Source organism: Falco punctatus (genome assembly GCF_963210335.1).
Source record: "Falco punctatus genome assembly, chromosome: 1".
Taxonomy (NCBI): domain Eukaryota; kingdom Metazoa; phylum Chordata; class Aves; order Falconiformes; family Falconidae; genus Falco; species Falco punctatus.
In genome coordinates, this window is record NC_137580.1 from 81,540,853 (window position 1) to 81,561,378 (window position 20,526).

Genomic DNA, 20,526 nt, shown 5'->3' on the forward strand with positions numbered 1-20,526 from the left:
CTGTCTATGAATGGATGTAGTTTAATTTCAGCATGAAACAAGTAAGTATTAGATAGCATAGGGAAAGTTACTGTGGCAAATTTCTGCATCGGATCTTACAAAAGGGGAAGACATTCATTTGCAAATATCCCACTCATGCTCATCCTGCCAAAGATTTCATTCACTCGCAACCTCACATCCATCTACAAGCAAGTGACATGTCTACCCAAGTGGTTTGGCCAGGATCACCTGCATGTGACAAAGAGAACAAGAAGCACCAGCCATCAAGTCCGCACCATGTTTTTTGATTCCTTCTCCACGGGCATCAAGCTAGTTTTCGGATGGCTCTTCATAGCCTGCAGGAGCGAGCCACCACTGCGGGGTGTTCCGCCAGAACCCTGCTCACCTCAGCCTACACAAACCTCAGGCCAGGCTGTTCCCTACTCTGTTTTCCTTCTTTTGAAACACAGATAGTCTATAGTCCATTTCTCTGTTGGGTAAGCAGGAAGAGAAATGGTACACTTGACCAACTTCCACTGGCCAGTCATCTGCTCTTTCAGGACAGGTTTTCTGGTGCTGACACAAATAACGCATTCCTCAGACCTACCACTGGAATGGTGTCCTGGGAGCCATGTCCTTGAAGAGTTGTTCATTATCGATACAGGCCTTTATTTTAACCCTTCTGCTGTTGCTTCTTTTCCATTCCTACATCATTCATACCAGCCCTAATATTTCTATTACACATCTCTATAAAGGGTTAATCAAAGGTAAGCCAAGCCATCACAAACGGCAGGAGCTGTCATTCCTGGAAATCTCAGCAAAGTCATCAAAAGCTGATGACCACCAAAAACTAATCTGTCAACCCTAGGAGTCCTAAAGAACTGAGGTGCCTGATGGTCACTGTAGGAACTGGCAGTTGCATTGCTATGTTCTGGGTAATTAAAGGGCTTGGTTTCTGCTCTGTCTGGCCCCCTCCCCAAGAACTGAAACCAGCCTTAAAAATCAAGTGTGGGTTGACTGAAGTGACAATGGTGTTTGTCATAATTTGCATAAATTGTAAAATGCAGTATCCAATGAAAATTGGCAAAAGGACGTAAAAATCCCATGAAGCACTTTTCCCTTTACTAAAAAGCATTAACCATGTCACAATCAATATTATTTGAAGACACATTTCAGAACTGTTGAAAAATATAAAAGTAGCACAACAGAGCCTACCCACCATATTTTCACTTAATGAAGAGAAATGGAACTTTACAGCCAAATTTGTTAAAAATGCGATGTTTGCCAGCTGCAAGATGTGCAGACAGAACCCAGGCAGCTGCAGGGATGGTGACACCGGCACCCCCAGCGCCCCAGGGCCCGCTGCCCATGCCCCACCAGCCCACTCAGCTGCCACACCACCACGCTCCAGCCCCATCCCCACCGCGACCACCCCTGTCCGCCACCTGGAACACTGACCCAGCGCCAGCCTCCAGGTCTGAGAGCTGGATGTCACCTGGGTTCATTTAGGTTCTGTTTTCTTGATGCCCATCTGCAAATGTAGTTCTCCATTATCCTGTAAACCTTTGCTTTTAGTCCTTCACTATGACAATGTACCATATAGGAATATTTCCAAGGGGTAATTAATACCAACATGCGGTACCTTTATGGGTAACAGCTGACATTTTTCCTTACAAAGAATATTCTTGCTTCCTGCCTTTACAGGATTTTTCTCCTCTGTCTCAATTTGGGCCACGAACGGGAGAGCACGCCATGTGCTCAGGACTTTCCATGATACTGATATGCAGGCAGGTAACCCTTCTCCCTGGAGCAAAGGGTTTTGGTATCTCTTCAACAACAGTTCATCAACTACACGTACTTCCAACAGCTAACAAGCTTCGTATTTAACACTCTCCACTGAGAGCACAAGTTCTCAACAAATACAGTGAATTAATATGGACTAATATACAGTACATAAAATAAAACCAGGAAAGAGGACTCAGACTGAAGGAAGAAAGATGTCTTCTGAGCCAAAATAACTTGAGGAAGGAAAAGCAGAAATAGGTAAGCCAAAATGAACATGAAATTGATTCTCAAGTCCTCTAGTAAGTAAACAAACACTGATGTCTAGAAAGGTGACTAGACCAGTAGCTCCAGTTAGGTTTTCCAAAAAAAGCTCTAAATTAACAAATTGTTATTGCTTTCTTTACAAGGTGTGATATCAAACAATTTCCAAGCTAGATATAAAACTATTCAGGTCATTCTTGTTACAGAAAATTCCTTAATTGGATGCCAGCAATGTTTCCTGGCAGAAGCACTCACAATTGTCAAATGTTTTGCTAGCTAAAAAGGCCTCGTTATTTCAGAGCACTTGTGGCACCTGCCAGTTCTGCAATCCTTATAACATTTGTTACAGGACAAAACACAAAGCCTAAACTTAAAATGCTGACTGAAAGTCAGAGAAAATGTTTGATTTCTAACATTCCGAATACTACGACAAAAGTAAGCCCTAAGTTAGCTCAACTTCAGCATTGTCAAAGCCATATCTTGCTTGACACTGCAATAATGGGAGCTGCGGCAAAACACTCACTTTTCCAGCACCACAAAGTTCGAGACAGTAAGTATCCAAATCATGTCCTGCAAGATGCATGGGGTTTGTGCCCAGTTATGCCAGCCTCAAAGCTGGCTAAGACTTCGCACATTTGCCTGGTGATGATGCTGCAATTGTCCACCAAGGGAAAAGAGCAGCCGCTTACAGCACTGACGGAGATCGGCACAGTCCTGCAGTTAAGGCAGACACCCTCTCCACAGCAGTTACTACTATCTGTTACTGCTATATGTGGTGCTAACATAGTAGCTATATGACGGTAGGGGTAATTACCATCATATTCAAAAAGTGGAAAGCATGTTCTTTGTTGCTTCAGCATAAAAAAACCTGAGCTGGTAGAAGGGTATTTTACATTCTTTACCTATGAAAAATACCAACCCTCTCAGGTCTACTTGAGCAGAACAATTCCTTTCATTTTGCAGGAAAAACAAACAAAAAATTAATGTTCACAACAGAAGTGAGTAGTAGGAGTTAGGATAAGAATTTCTAAGTTTGTTTGTAATCCCCCACCTACCACTTCATGGTTAATTTGTCAAGGGTATACATTTGGATATTTAATTCTTTGGGCTCTTTCCAACCCACATGACTATTCAGATTTTGAAGCTCCTCTACAGTCCCCACTCCCCGGATCTCATCTCATTCTAGACACAAGCACAGAGGACAGGTCATGCCACTGTCACAGACTGAACAAACTTGAGAACAATTTTAAATGCAAAAATGGAAGCGTAGTAACTGTGCCTGACAAGAAACCCTCACCCCTGCAAGACAAGTGTTGCATTTAATCACTATCTGATGTTATACTTGAAAGATATATCTATTTCACTCTGGTAAAATCCCTGCTGGAACAGATATGGTCAAAATTGTTTTGATATACCTGTCTACTGCTGGATTTCTACAGTTGGAAGAAAAATCCCAGCAGTTAAGCCAGTAATATTTTTGATCATAACAACAGCTGAGGTTTACTTCAGTTTAGCAGGTGTCCCTCCAGTACACAGAAGACATCTAGATGGACAAGTACACACAAACTGCTCCAGGACCAGCACTACCTATATTTTTGCTAATCAGGCTTGTGAAAGAGGGCCAGCAAGGTGGGTAAGTCACAGTAGCACAGCATGATGTTGCTTCTGGAGTGAAGGCAGAGCACAGACAGCTCTGAATTTGGGGAGAAAAAAAAATGTGTTAAACTAGCCAATTACTAGAATAAGGTAGAGATGCCAAAGATTTGACCTTGAGACTCCTGCATTAAGAGAGAGCATTCTTGGATGCTACCCTAGCTGCTTCTTTTCACCACTTTATTTTCCTCTTCTTCCTTCTCCTCCCCACCCCCACCCTTCTTTTTCCTTTGGAAGCCTTATGATTTCTCAATTTATTTTTTTTAAGGCTAAAAAGAATTAATGGGATAAGAAAACAGTTTTCTGGGAGTTCTACCCAGGATGTTCCCTTGGCCACGAATAACTATGCTAGTTTTGAAAACAGCATTGCTCTATTTCAGTTGCTGAGCAGGTGGCCTGTTAAATCTTAAAAGTTCTGTCTGTTAGTTAAGTGTTCATGTAAATATTTCATTAAGCTTCCCAGCTTATAATAAGCATTGCTTAGCACTATTTTATGCAACACAAGCTACAGAAATTATTCTACCAAGGGCAAAAGAAAAAAAAAAGATGAATGAGAAGTGGATAATCACAATTCATATTTTTTTAATATCAAAGGGAAAAAAGATTGTGAATTCTAAATTAAATGTGCCTGTTTGGGGAAGATACATCTTGTTTCATCTTATCATCTAATAGCCTAGGCAAATAAGCACACATTATCTCTTTGCTCTCTTTCTTACAATCTTTTTTTTTTAAAATCTTTTCTTAGAAAACTACTTTATAAATAGTTTAAGAAAATGTAGGGCACATTCTTTCACAACACCTTACCATAAATGAATTTATTTCTGTAAAAGATTTTTGTCACCACAAAACATTATTCATCTCTTTGTGTTCCAAAACAATAAAGGTAAAAGGTCTTAACCATGAGCAGCTTTTAGCTGTTTAGATGTGAAGTCACTCCACCTGTATTTCTGTAAAGCTAAAGGATCCAGTCAGGTTGACAGTTGCTCTCCGAGTCAATTAAACGACCAGAATTTGCCTCGTCTCTGTCAATTTTGCAAGCCATCATCTGTTTTACCTCCTGGCATTTCCCACCTTTGCAAGTGATTTAAATCATCTTAACATGTAAATAACACACAGGATATTATTTCTACTTTAAACAGCATTTTTATTAATATGTTTTTCTTTTTGTTTATATCCTTCAGAAAGGCAAGCTCTCCCTCAGAGAATTTTAATTGTGTTCTCACATCTGTTATTTATTTGTTCTTTGACAAAATAAACTCTCCTAGTACTAGCCCACAAAGCAAAATTGCTTGTCACAATTCTTACTAGTTTGTCAGCAGAAGAGTGTAATTTCTCTGCCTTGCAGTAACAAAGTTTTCTACACTTCAGCAGAATTATTGTAGACATGGTTGTAACTTAGAGATCCAAAAATAGGCTTCAATGCTTATTCAACTGAAGGTGAAATGGAACAGCAAGATATTTGGGGGAAGAAAGAAAAAAGAGAAAAGATAGACTATTCTGTTGTCTACCTCCAGTAAAACATCTGCATTCTCCTTGTGCATTTTTAAGTCATGCAGCCAGAGCTGTGATGATTGCACAAGAAATTACAGACAGCAATGCTTGAAGCACCGTTACAGAACTGCATAGCCGATACGGTATTAAAGCATGCAGAACCTTCCAGCTCTGCAACAACTGTTTCAAGGGAGTAACAGTTAAACTCGTACAGGCACAAAGGTCCTACAGAGATCACAGCGCTACAGAGTAAAGCAGAAAGGAAACAGGAGTAAGGTTCACACTACTCCACCTCAGTATGTAAGCAGGAAGCCAGGTCCGAGGCTAATTTATGAAAAGCAAGAGCAGATTTCTCTTTTACCAATCTGCTAAACCAAAAGACATCCATCATAATAACCTAATGTCATTTCCTGACTAATACTGAGGGTTGCTAAATGTACAGACATGACACCTGGCACAGAAAGATCTCCAGTTGCTAGCAGGTAGAGCTGCCACAGCCTCAACAGCTAACACACACGAAAATTCCTTTAACTTCAGATGCAATCATCTAATTCTGTTGCAGATTAGATACAGACTTTCAGATCAGGCATTCAGGAAAGGAGACAAATACGCAGTCAAAATACACATCTGCAAATATTCTGACCATTATCAAACAGGACCTATGTGCACAGAAAAGGATGTAAGCCCTATCTCCAGGGCAACATTTAGCTGCCTGACTACAAAAACCGCCACACTTCTCTCCTAATAATCCTGCCTCGTTCACCATGCACAATAAAATGAGGCTGGAGCTCTACAGATAAGTGTCATACAGCTCTGATTTATCCCAAGCACATCAGAATTTTGAGCAACATCTGTATGGAGAAAGGGCAGAAAGTATGGGAAAAGGTATTGCATACAGTTTTAGCACATACTCTCACACACCCAAGAAACCTGCAGAGCAGCTGGGGTCTACTGTAACAGCCAAAGTAGGTAACAGTGTGAGGTGTTACAACCTGCACAAGCAAGAACTCAGATCAACAGGACATTTTTGTCTACACTGCCATCAGACCAGTGCCTCTGATTGTATTCCTGGCTTCAGCTGGGCACACCTGCCCATCGGTGTTCCTCACCCTCCCAAACCACACAGGCCACGTGGAGCTGGTGGTGCTCTTACCTAGCTCCTCCTCACCCCCTCTCTTCAGTAGCCTCATCTGAATCACGTCCTGCCACACCAATTATTTCATTTTTTAGCACATTACTTCCCCTTCCTATGGTTTTACTCCTCAGGTTTCAAGCACTCATCTCTGCATTTATTCTCTTCCTTATCATTTCCTTCTCCTAGTTCTACTTCTGCAGTTTTCCTTCTAAGCAGGTTTCTGTTCCAGAGCTCCCCGGCAGCAGGTGTGTCCGTAGGGCTGCTCACACCCTCATCTCCCCCAGCCTAAATCACCCACACCGGTGGCTTCAAAGAAATCCTGCTTTGGCCCAGCCATTAAATTTGAAAGAGGTTTTAGCCAACAAAGCCTAAGCCTTCCCAGCACAAAAACAGGTGATTTCAAGCCCTACTATTTTCCATAAGCAAATAAATCTTCTGAGGAAGGGAAGAAACACATTCCTTGCACAAAGATCAATTTATTTTGTTTCAAGGCCCCCATCCTGAAGCATCAGCGTGTCTAACCTGTCAAAAGCTGTTGGAAGCTATCTTTTTCCCCCAGCACAGCTCTCTCATCTTGCCAAAATCTTCAAAAATTTCTGCTCAAAAGACTGGAAGACATCACACAGGGAATTTAAAGCCCAGCAGAAGTATAAGTAACCATGACCAGTGTCATACATCAAGGAAACCCAACTTTAAATAGATGATCATCACTTATCACATTCTTCAACTATCTACTTAAACTTTTACCCAAAAAAACTCCTTCCTAGTTTTTTATAGCGATTTTAAATTTCCGCATGTTGAAATTTCTATTGCCTTTCTGTGGAAAATTTTGTTATCTCCAAATTGCTTTCATTTTTTTGTGGCTCTTGAAAGTGGTTGCTTCTGTTTGAAAAACCTATCTCCATACCATTACGGAGAGAAAGAGATGCATCTGCTGTCAAATACACTTTCACGATATTGATGCATTCACTTTATGTGAATTTTATTTTAGAATACTACAGAAAAGAGTTCACTTGCTCCATGGATTTAGTTCCTTGCTGTGGCAGGCATCTCATCATCTTTATGAAAGTTTCTTCACAAACTCCTTCAACTCTAATGCAGTAAGATATGCTTTGATATAAAATACCTTCAATTGAGAGGCTATTCTATTGATTAGAAACCCTATTCTAATTTCTAGAGTAAATTTATACACAGCAAGTATGGTCATTTGCTCTCATATCAGCATTGTCTCTTTCTAAGTAGTTCTTGCCTTGTGATTATCCCCACACATTTAGAGAGTACTCAGACTCTCTCAAATTTCATCTTACCGAGGAAGTCAAGCTCCCAACTAATAATATGATACATGTCAAAAAAGCTTGACAGTATGTTTTGTTTCTTCAAATCAAAATTGATCTTATTTACATTTTAGCTATAGAAACAGCTATATAAGCAAAGCCAAGGCAAAGGGGCCTCTGGTATGGCACATGTCCTTAGTACCAGTCTCTTTGGCAGAAGAAAATTAGAAGGTGTTGGGAATTAACCATTATACACAGAACTATCCTTTCCTCTAAGAGCAGTTTAAGAACTTTGATAACACTGATGTCAAAACCATAACCTGCAGTTGCCTGGATTAAATTTTTCCCCATTTCTCAAAAGACAAAACAAACCAACCAACCAAAAAAACCAAACCACTTCCTTGTTAACGTGTAATTAGCTAAGCCTCTGCGCTCAGATTCCACCTTAACTTCCTTTTCCTGTAGGAAAAAGACTGAAAAACTTGGTTATGCACCATGTGATTCCAACAAACCTAAACTTTTAACATTTCCCCATCCCTTTTCTTGGAAACATATCTGATGAATTTTGTGTCACTTCAATACCCTTTACAGGGTGTAACTCAGCCTGACAGTTTCTCTGAGCAGGCTCCTGTCTCCAGTCCTGAGGCACCGAGAAATCCAGTTCCGATGATGAACACGATCATTCTTTCGTGAGGTCAAGCGTATCTTAATGACAGCTTTGCAGAACATGCATCCGCTTAACCATAGTTTTAAAAGAACTAATTGTAATGGTTACAGCCTTTAGAAGTAGTCTAAGTTCTTAAAGGCACATGAAGAAATGTTGGTGACAATTCAGGAAAAAATATTTAATTCCATCCCATCAGCTACAATATTGCCACAGGCAATCACAAGCACTCCCTCAGTTTTTGTTTTGAAACTATTATCATCACCTGGATTCCTCACAGATGTTGAAGTAGCATTATAACCTGTACTATAGCTTATTTCTACTGATTAGACCCTTAACTGAAGAATAATCCCTTTCAAGTTTTAAAATAAAAAACTAACTTGACTAGACTTGATAGGGCATATAATACATTTTGTATTCCACTGCATAAAGCCAAACAAGGAGGCAGCAAGCACGTGCTCTAAAACAATTACATTTTTTTCATTCCTACATTTTATTTAACAAAACACTGTCATCACAAGTTTACTCTTTAAAAAATTCTCATAGCAAATGAAGACGGATCTATACTGTTACATTAAGTGATAAAAGCTCATCTGCCCCCCAACAAAGGGGCACAGGGACACACTGGCAGGTGGGGGAGTGCAAGTGATAGCCTGCCCAGCTCTTCCCGGGCTGCTCCTCAATCACAGGAGCGATCAGCACATTACAGGCCCATCACTACAAGCCCAGAGGACCACAGGGATGCAGAACGGCAGACAGGAACACAAATTAGGGACTCGGAGGAAGAGAGGTCCCATCCAGACCCCTCCCAGGGCTGTCCCAAGAGAGACTCAGCCCCAGCGCCCAGGTGTGAAACCCATCATGTGGATGCCCAGGGGTGCGGGACACATCATAGGATGCAGGGGAAGGGCATTTGGGGGGAATACACAGGACTTACTATGGGATGTTTAGAGGAGGAACCAAATGCAGGGACAGGGATGTATTTATGTGATTTGAGGAGGAACAAGTGTGAAAAAACAGAGAAGTGGATTAAAAGGGCCAGCTGCTTGCAAGTAGTTTGCTGTGCTACCTGGGCGTACCCTGTGCCGATCAGTGCATTCTCCTATCTGTTATTAAATCCTTCACAAGTGTTCTCTGGGTGAGGGGCTCTATGCACTGTGCATGTGTGCACAGGGGTCTGAGTGCAGTAACTGGGGTGCGACTGCCCTGCCAGCCACCCGAGAGACTGCAGCGAGTGGACTGCAGTGTCAGCCGGGGGTGGGTGATGGGGACACGTGTGTCTGCAGTGCAGCACCTGGAGCAGACGCAGGCACGCACTCGCATGTGCATGTGTGTACTGGGAACACAGGTTCAGCCTTGCTGCTGGCTGGACCCAGGGCATGGAGTTGTGGTAGCCCCACTCCTCTCGGGCTGCCAGATCAGGTCCAAAATTTTCCCCTAGCAAAAGGGAAGAAAAGGCTGTTGAACACAGCACGTGCTTAAAACAAGATTTTCCCATTTCACACACAGTGATCACCATCTTTCATTCTGTGTCTCAATTCTGTCCCTTTTCCACTATTTTTCCACTGAGATCACTTCAGCCACTTCAATCTTCTCTTATCGTAAATATTTCCCCCTCTATTTTTCTCTTCCACCCTACCCCTATCTCACATTTTACAGGTTCATTTTCCTTTAGTTTGCTTAGGCCTTTCTCCATTTTCTACAATCTTACCTTTGTCTTCCTCTCCATTAAATTCTTTTTATCATTTCCCCTTTAAATTTCTCAGCCTCAGTAGGGATAAAAACTGCCCCTTGAACATTCTGTCACTTCTTTTCAGCTTTTTTCCCACTTGCCAAAATTTGTTCATTGTAACATCGCCTTTCATTCTCTTTCAAAGCAAAACACATGCAATTGAGGCGCTGCTCTTCTTACTTAAATAAAACATGGCTATTTTCAAACACTTACTGACTGAACAGGGTTTGTATTAACTTTTTTTTCACAGAAGGACAGAATACAATCAGCATACTATTACTACGAATGTAGTTCAAAAGATTTAAAAAAAAAAAAATCAGAAAACAGTTTCTTACAAAGTGCAAGACACTGCTCACTGAACAAACCCACCAAGAAAATACTTGAGGTTTACCTGTTTCTTTTGCCTCCTCCTGTGTGTGGCTGCAGAAGAGAGGCCTTTTTCATATCTTGACATTCTCCTCTTGACAGAATTTGATTTCTGAGGCTTTGCTCTACGTCGTTGCCTACCCTACCAAATTCATCATATCCATATACAGCTGCAAAGTTGATTTCAGTTCTTCACTCTAGCAAAAGTTTATCAAAGAGCTTTTATCTTTTTGAAGCATATTGCCTCGAATGGTTAGTCAGCCCCTTTCTCTCAGCTCCACAGAATACTGCATGCAGCCCCCCAGCTGTGGAAGCACAGCGTTTGAGAGGCGTGTGGAGATGGAACTGGTCTGGCTTTTTTGCAGGTATGTCATCTTCCATCCAATACCTCGTATTTCCTGTTAGGGCTTCCACTAACCTAAAGGCACCGGTTTTACTGTTCAATTTTTAAAAACGTACTATACAAACAAGGCAGATGCATCTTAAACGTAGCTCTACTGGATTGGGTACATTACCAACTTTATAGAAAAGCATCTGTCTTCACAAAAATTCACACCCATCAGCTGACTTTGATGACTGCTTACCCACATGTAGAACTAGCACAGAGAAGGACAAGGTGATACTGGTATTACATAAATTTGTGCACTGAATTTATTACCACTCCCCAGAAGAACAGCTCAGTCGCATTAGCCGAGCTGTGCTCAGCTGCGCTCAGCTGCGCTTGGCAGAGGAGCTTTAAGCAGGAGAGAGCACACCCCTGTGAGGAGACAGCAGACACCTGTGGAAGGGGCCCGTCACTCTGGAGCCACGCTTTAGGTTTCTCTCCAACGCAGCAGCACAGACCCTCTGAGCCTGAAGCCGCGAGGAGGTAAAGCAGCACACTGCCCGCCACGGGCCGGGGGAACATGCTGCGCTCAGGTTACGGGCAAGGGCTGCTCACACAGCCCGAGGCCACTGCCACACATGGGAGGTGTCGAAGTACCAGGTCTTCCCTTGGGAAGCACAATCATCCCTTTCCCATGAGGGCCCAAGACCAGGAAAGCACGACCAGATTTCGTCCCGTTACACACTATCTGTGCTAGCATGTGGGACACTGACCCCACAGCCTACTTTAAGCAAGGGATTTTCCTTACTGCCGTGGATGGTGCTGAGGTCCTTGAACAGCAGGGCAACCGCCTCTGCACTCAGCCAGCCCCGACAACCCGAGAGCTGAGGTCACCTCACGTTCTTCTGCTATACAAATGGGTCCCAGCCGATGATATGTAGCAAGCCACCACAATCAATGCTGCAGTCCACATTACCCTCCCAGCCTCCTCTCATCACATCTAAGTCCTACGAAGTCTTATGCTGGGCTTGGGCTTCCTCTTGAAACTCTGACCACACAACAGATGTACACCCTTGTCCTGTCAGAAAACTGCTCAGAAACTTCACTTCTCCACTGGACAGAAATCTTATCCTAGTCCTTATTTCATTACTACTTACTTGAGCTCACACCAAAATTTTGTCCCTTGGGTTACATATCTATCTAGCTTGGCTCATGTTACATCAATTTCACATCTGAATCCATGTAGTAATAGTTATTTTTCTCTTTGAATGTTTTTTCCATGTTAAAGAAGTCTCTTTCTTCCATAACATCATTGATATTTAAAAAATTCCATCTGGAGAAGACTTCAGAGAAGAATACTTGTGATAAGGGAGAGGAGGGAGGGCAGGGAAGAGCCTATCTCCCACAAGACCTGCAGTCATCAAGCCATCACAACATAAACTACACTCCATGGAGGTCAAGGAAGCTGCTCCCATGACTGCAGAGATGTCCTGCCTTTCCCTTACTGGGCTTCCATTTGGGATCTCTTTTCCCCTCCTTCAGAGGGCTGAAGGGCAGAAACCGGGAAATGGGGATTAGTATACCACTGACCGCAAATACATTTTCACTCAATGACCCAACATGACCAAAACAGTTATCACCTGCACAGGAGCTGTCCCCCTACATACCCTCACTGGGAGCCCTCACCATGCAATGCCACGACAGTTATATTTCCGCAAGTTCCTGCAAAACCGTGATGTTACTTCCCTCCTCCTGCTCGTCCCCTCTACTGCTGCGTAATGCAACAAAGTCAGAAATACAGCACAACACAAGGGACCAGTTAGTTGCAATATTATAGACAGCAAAAAGGATAAGAGAAACTGTTCCTCTGAAGAAAATCGAAAGACTTAGAGGAAATCAGCCAGTGACCACTACCTTATTTAAATAACTTATTTTGCAGTGGAGCTAAACAGGCAAAGCTGTAATTCTGCATCACAAATGGAACAAGCTTCTGGTTTTTGGATTCTCAGACTGACCTGGCTGAACAGATTAGAAGTTCATGCACCTATTTTCCACTATGTCCCACATTAACTGGTATTTTAATACAGTCAACACTACATACCCTTTTTGCAGAAATAATGTTTGAGATCTAGTTTTGTCTAAAGTCCATTTAAAGGTATAAATAGTCCGAACTTGGATTTCGGTTGCTGGTGGGCAACTGTAGAAACATTTCCAGTACATTCTGCCCTCCTTGATCTGCCAGACTGAAGTTATAGATTTTATTCCAGTGAAGTCTGTGGGTTTGGACTACCATTTTCTCTACAAAGCACAATCACATTTCTATAAATGAAACAAAGTCAACTTGGTATCACACAATTTGGCTTTGCAAAAGTGTGCTCAATTCTAACAGGAAGTTTTAACAATTGTTTTCATATCTTATAAAAATACCAAGCTATTTCTTGCCTTTTAAAGGAATATAAACAATGGATTTAAGTCTTACAAGCCAAAACCTCCACAAAGTAGAGAATTTTCAAGCTACCATTGACTGCATACGGCTAACCTACAATAACACCACCTTTCCTTCCACACCATGCATTGTATCATCAAGAAAAGTTTACATAGCACAAACCTGACTTTTCTTCGTTATCTTAAATTTTCCAGTAACAGCTGCATGTAGCTCCATTTTCTTTGCTCTCCTTTCTTTGCTTTATGGTTCCTTATACAGGGTGGGTAGGTACGTGCACATCCACAAAACATTTTTGCAGATTCAGACAAAACACCACCTCTAACCTGCTGCTCAGCACTGCCTGTGCAGTCAGACACACAAAATATACAATGCAACCAGCTACCTCACTCCAAAGCACTAAGAGTTCAGCCAAATCAGTACAGGGCAAACACAAGCCAAGACTTCGTGTTGTACTGTACTTCCCACCACCACCCATCCCAGGGCCATGATCTCGTCTCATGGGGACAGACATAGATGGGTCAGTTCTGGAAGACATTCTTGTGAAGAGATCTGGCAACACACAAGCAAAGCTAACGTGACAATTTGGACAGGAACGGCGTAACTCTTCCTACACACAAGCTACCAGAAATGCTTTTGATGCCTTGAATGCCACACTCCTTGTGCAAAAACATTAATTTGGTAAGATTATAAGAGAGCTACAAAGCTAGTATCGTCTTCACCATAAAATTAAAAAGTTTCTTTTTCAATAGTCACCTAGTCTGAATTTTACTTTCTACCCTTCTATCTTTCAGCACTGACAAACCCCCTCACAATACGGTACAGGACCTGTCCTGTACAGCTGTCCTACAACCAACAGGACAGCACGTGGCAGTACAGTCGTCCAAAGCACCTTTAATGCCTCTGCATCCCAAGAACCATTCTGTACAAGGAACTACATGAAGTTAAAAATAGCATTGAAGCACCCTAGAGAGCTGTGAAACAGCACTGAATAATGCAGTATTATCAAACTCCTTACTATTTCCAAATCAAGTTATTTTACCATTTCATATTGCTTTGACAGTACCCTATAGTCTACTTTTTAACAGGTGTTTATCCCTCTTTCGTGAATAATCTGATATAAACTGTTGTAATACCACACATCTGCCTGGAAGAAAATCCTCTTTTCAATTACCAATGATTTGGAAAAATACTATCCAGCAGAATAGGGGTCCTCTTTTTGGCTTGTGATCGCTCTGTTCACTTTAAAGGAATGCACCTCATTAACCCTGATAATTAACAAGGTTATTCTCATCACATAAAAGGTTTAAGTTCCTCTAGTAAGTCATTATTTGAATTTGCACTGCTATTAAGATGATGAGGCTTTTCTGAATTTAATTTCACATAACAAGATGTTTCTCTTTAAAGATCTATTTTTTTTTCAAGTCAAGGCATATAATTTCATTGTCATGTATGCCACATGGTAGTGAATCTACTGGATTAAGCAATGGACAATATACATACAGAAACCAAACAAAATTAAAGCTGAAAACCTAGAAGAGGTAAGGCAGCAATGCAAAAAGGCATCAAAACCAGAAAACGGGTATCTGGCAGCAGCATGGCTGTGACAGCAGACACCAGCCATAACTGACAATGGAGAAAAGGACCAAAGTTACAAGGAGATATACACCGCTTAGGACAAGACTACCAGCAGGTGTATCAGCTCCTAGCTGGACCAGTCCAGTAAGACTCCACAGGCTACAGAGAAACTTCCAGTTCCCACGCTCTTCACACTGGAAGTGCAGTAAGGCACTTTTGGGGAATTTTTTCTCCTAAATCACATGTAAGGTTTCTCAGGACTGTCTAGCTAATAAAGTCTTCTATCAATCTAATAAATGATTCAGGTTTTGTATATAGGTGTTCCTAGTACATGAACTTGCTTCTTCAAAAGCCAGTTGTCTAAAGCTAGTTATTCTGAGTATATTAAAAAGTTAATTGCAGCAGACACATATAGAAATCCCACACTATATATAAAAACCAAGATGACAGTTTTATCTCATTATCCATACTGACATCATATTAGTTGATGCGAGCTGTAGGTAACAAACATATGGAATAATCATAGTACGAAAAGATTAGTCACATTTACTTAGAGATTTAATTATATAGGTTTAATTGGCAGCATACCTGACATCAGAGCATGCAAGTACCTTGAATGTAAATATCTGGAGATGCCAAATTAATACCCAAGGTTTTGCAAAGAGGTTTCTTTTGCACAGAATTCAGTCACTATTAAATAACAATATTGAAAAATAAAATCCCTTAAACGTTGGAACAGACAAGAGAACCTTCTGCCATAGCATGAAGATTACCAAAGCTCTTACTGCACCAAACATTGAAATGGAGCAAGTTCACAGAGTTAAGGGCAGCTGTCAGTCCCATATGGGAAGAGTTCCAAGCACTGCTAGTCTGACCCATCCACATGCCTTAAAATGGTGTCATTCATTTAGCACAAAATTTACAGAAAACTTCATTTTCTGTATTTTAAAGCACCCATCATTAAGTCTTGTCACAAGTGCTTTGCAGTGTGAGAAAAACTAAACTCTTCCCATGAAGAGTGTCAAGACTGCTGTGAAATATTCAGAATAAACCCACTATGCAAGTCTAATCAGCATAACAACTCCCTTGGGAATTATCAATTTGCAAATCTCTCAAACACGTAAAAAGGGTAAGAAAGTTGTTAAAAATACAGCGGGGTACTCATGAATGAGCCATACACCGAATTTTGTATTAAAGTCTAAAGCAAGTAACCAAACATTCTTCAGCGGAACGAAGACAGGAGCAAGTATGCATATGAGGCAATGCAAGGCAATAACAAATCATCAGGACAGCTTTATTTAAGTGTGGATGAGACTTTTGGTTAGGAATATTAAACACCAGCAATGTTTTTAGCATTATTAGGAAGCATCACCATTGTGTCTCCAAACACACCCTTACACGTGGTTCAAACACTGGGAAATGCACCTGAATGCTCACAGGTTACCCAGTGCTATCTTTGTTAGTTAACACATTCCAGTTTTCCTTTTCAAATTACCATTTTCCAGGTGAAACCAATGCCCTGTGAACAGCAAACCTTTAGGTTTCAGTGTCATTAGTTTCCTTGCTCACTCTAATACAAGCTGCACACAACAGGCATCTCCCCACCCCCCACTCCCAGCAGTGTCAGGGACAGAACCCCAAACAGAAGGGTTTGTTTTTCAACATGAAGTTCAAAGAGCTTAAAAATTACTTGGGTTTTCTCTTCTGTTTTTTTAAACAAACATTGAAAATAACCAAGAGCGGCTTTGGCATTGCTTTAATCAGTTTAAACTCGAAGGCAGGAACTCTAATTAAAATCTGGAACTCTAGCTGTAAGAAACAGCTAATTAGTTCCCAACTTTTTAATGAAGTACTGTGGCAGCGTCCATATTAGCTGTTCAGTATTAGAAAGAAAATGTTCTGCAAGATAAGCTCATTCTCTCAGCCAGTGCATCAGTTCGCACGTTTACTGCAACCCAGGCTCTGTCACAGGGATTTAAGAACACTCCATGCAGGAACTGTCAGGTGTGCAGATCCCCACCCGAGCACGGGAACTGAACCGAGCAGCACTCCCAGCAGTGAGGCAGGAACACACCCAAGGCACTTCACTGCCTTTCTGCTGGGCGATGGGGGCAACTTCAACGGCACTCAGCTCTAAGGTGGTGTTTTCTGCCTTTGAATTCCTTCCTGACCCAAGTCGCAAACTCAAGAAAGCAGAAGATGGGGAAGAAGTGCAAGAAGGCGTTTTATGCTCGGGCTCCCCTGAAGTCTGGGCACAATACATGGGATAAGGGAGAAGCGAGACAAACCGCCAGGTTACGAGGCGCAAGCAAGAGAGCCTGGAGAGCCACAGCAAGACGTGCTGCCAGCACTGGAAGCCTGGACATGTTTCCACGGGTTTTAGTGCCTCATTTTATAAGGGCTGGTACTCCTATCCCCCTGCCCACACACAGGGAGCTGCCATTAAAAGAAGCTGATGAACTGATTATGAACAGAGGGCAAGTTCGCCCACGTTCCCAAGCCAGAATCTTCAGACCCGGGTCTCCTCTTGTTACCAAGTCGCCACCTGCCACACGCACTCGGAAGACCCTTCCCACACCGGACCGGGGGCGCCCTGCCCGGCCCGGGGGGAGCTCCTGCCCACCACGGCCCCTCGGCTCCCGCCGCTCCCCGGCCCAGGCGGCCGCTCCGCCCGGGGTCCTCCTGGGACTCGGGGCAGGGGGTGGAAGAGGAACGCCCCGCGATGGTCGCGGCCAGCAGCGCACGGGCGGGAGGCTGCGAGACCCGGGCACCGGGGCCGTGCCCCGCCCCGGCGGCCGCCCCGGCGCCGGCCCCTGGCCGCGGGAACCCGGCGCGCCGTGCCCGGCGGGTGCCGCAGCCGGCGGCAGCAAGGGCACGGCAGCGGGAACCGCCGGCTGCCCGGGTGCCTCTTCCCGAAACCCTGCGCAGCAACAACAACCGCGAAACCCAGAACAAACAAACAAACAAACAAACAAAAAGAGGGAAATAAAAAGGGGAAAACCCCAGCATCCCTCTCCGCCCCTCAAAACGGGCAGCGCCCGCACCCGGGACCCGGCAGGTGCCCCGCCGCCCCCTTCCCCGGCCCACTCACCGGCGGCGGGCCGCGGTGCCTCAGGGAGCCGGCTGCCGGGGCGGCGGGGCACCTGCCCGCTGGGCTGCGCCCTCCGCCCCATCCCGCCGCCCGAGCAGCCGCCAGCCCGGCGCGGCCGCCCCGCCCCCATGACGTCACCCCGCGGAGCCGCCCCGCCCCGCCGCGGAGGGGGAGCGGGGTGGGTCGCTGGGCGCCCCCGGGAGTGGCGGGCAGCGCCACTTCTGCCGGCCCCGCCGTGTCGGGGCTGGATGGGAACCCCGGCGTGGGGAATGGCAGCCCGGCGGCCGGGGGATTCGCCCCCTCCCCTCGGCCGGTCCGCGCCTCTCCCGTGCTGCTGCCTTGACAGTCCGCCGGTGGGCAGCGCGGCAGCCCCGCGGGGTCCCTGCGCGGGGGCGGCAGGGGGCTGTGTGCGGGGTCATCTCCCCGCGGCCGGGCGCCACTCGGCCCTCGCTGTGCGGGAGCGGCACCGTCGGGGCTGGGCTCGGGGGGGCGGGGGGGCGCGGCGGCGGCGTGCAAACACGTGTGCGGTGCGGCCGCCGAGCGGGACAGCCACGAGAAACAGAACAATTACAGATTCCCCCAGAGCAGCCTTCCGGGCGAGCAGCACACCTGCTAGTTCCGGGTGCTGATAAAGGCTCCGGAATAAACCATTCCAGCCCCATCCAGATTTTGCCTCTATGGTCTTAAGAGACAGAAGGAGTTGAAAGGGGACATACATACAGGCTGGGGTTTTTTTAATAATTGGCTCGATTGACAGGTCTCAAAAGTAAAGAAACATTGGTCCGAGCTGCAGCGTGGAAGGTGCAGAGGCACGAGCCTCGAGCATCTCCAAAGAAGCCCACAGAAAGGGTGTTGAGCCACCCGTGCCTCCCGCCGTCAGGGCAAGTGTCTAAACAAGCGTCACCTTCATCACGACGAAAACATCCAGTGGGTACCTGTATAGCACAGAGCTCACTCAAGTATATTCAACTATTCTTTCTCATATTTTGCTGGGTCCTGGGATCTGATCCAAAGCTCAAAACACGAGAGGTTTTCTAAGGTTGTATCTGCTGGTTATATATTTCTCCTCCTCTTCTGATAAACAGTAAAAAGGAAATAAAGCTGTTCAAAACTCTCCCCTCACCTTCTGGCACTAGTATAAAAATTCTTTTAATTCTCAGCGATATGCAGGTACATTGTCACTCATGCTTGCAATTTTTATCTTACCTTATTTATCTCTTAGTCGTATTGGAGATTTTACCTGATCAGTTTTGTAACAGCAATTTTTATACCCTGAAAATAAAAATGAAAATGGAGCTACATCAGCCTCAATTATTACTGCTCTGCTTCACCATTTTAACACACTTGCATGACTACTCACCGCATCAAAATGCATCCCTTTATCCCTTCCAGAGAAAGTATTTGGGTGTTAAATTGTCTCCTGTTATCTGCAGAATGATTTTTCGGAAACCGGATCAGTAAGAACATACATGCAGGAAGGAGAACTATCCTTCCAAAAAAGCCTTCCTGCTGCCTGGGATCCTGAAGCCCTGGGCAGGGGCAGCGGTATGAAACTTTGGCTCGTTGCTTTGGGTGAGTGGACTCATCACCGAGGTCTAGTACAGACTGCTGATCCCCCGAGTCCAGCACCACTGCATTTCGGTAAGACACTTAACGATTTCATTAAGTGGGACGCAAAATTTAAAAGACAAAAGAATACCTCAAACAAACACAGACGACTGATTTTAAGTGAATAATGAGGCAGCTACCAGCATAAGACAAGGGACAAGGCAACATTTGAACAGTAATACTTAACTATACTAGACAGAAGATGTATACTAGGCAATTGGGAGACGTGCGTATAAAAAGATGAGCTCAGTTTGCCGTTGCAGAGCAATTTCCTCACAGTGAGTTCCTCAGCAGAGCAAAGCATCAGTCTGTCAGTGGAAAAGACACATTATAATTGCTACTACAGTATCGGTTAACAGTGGTGGAAATACTGGTTTAGAGAGAGCTTCAGCTTTCTCTAGCAAACTTTTTTAGATTCCTTCATACCTTGAGCACATCAACAACGTTGTAACTACAGCTGCTCTGATGCCGTAGGACTAAGACACCCAAGAAACACACACCAGAGCTATTTCTTATGACCAAACAGGTGTCTGAGCTCATTGCTTACCACACCTGGACTTTTTTCTTTGGAAATTAATATTCAATCTTTTTGCAAGCCAGTGAATTTGGATTTTTGAAGAGATATTAAAGTTGAAGAAGAGTCTGTGCTGAAAAAGATCCCAAACAGCAGCTTTATGGGTTCAGAACAGTAGCGTTTAAATGCAGGACTAAACTTTTCTGAGCTAATCCTTTCAAGTATCAAAAATGAATAAAACTTTGTACTTACAAACCTTTCAGAAACCTATGTGTTATAGAGCAACAAACTTGTACAGCTACATGTCACAAAATCTTATGTCAAATTCTTGGTTAAAAAAAACCCAACAAACATTTAACATGGAGGACATGGCAAGTAAAAGAAAGGGAAGAAAGAATCACACTATATACATTAATTAAGGCAAAACATGCAATTAGAAAGGGGATTAAGGTAGGAAATGTTGCAATGAGTACTTAATGATATTTTTTGCAATGAGATTCAAATTGACTTAAGAATATGACATTAGCTTTCCAAAAGCGACAAATAAATTCGAGTCAGGTTCTGCAGGCCTGATCCATGAAATGAAAGACAGCAACAATACCACTCTTCTATTAAAACATAAGAAAC

General features: G+C 43.7%; 1 protein-coding gene across 2 annotated transcripts in view; it reads right to left on the reverse strand.

Annotated features, from left to right (window-relative positions):
* Nucleotides 1-17,910, reverse strand: part of MARCHF1 (membrane associated ring-CH-type finger 1) — a 259,414-nt gene extending 241,504 nt beyond the window's left edge. Inside the window, exon 1 of one of the 2 annotated variants that reach the window (XM_080371101.1) lies at nt 17,778-17,910. The gene's annotated coding sequence lies outside the window, so the exon portion shown is untranslated. The remainder of the gene's footprint in view (nt 1-17,777) is intronic. The other variant, XM_080371105.1, reaches the window with a different exon arrangement.
* Nucleotides 17,911-20,526: the final 2,616 nt, after the last annotated feature.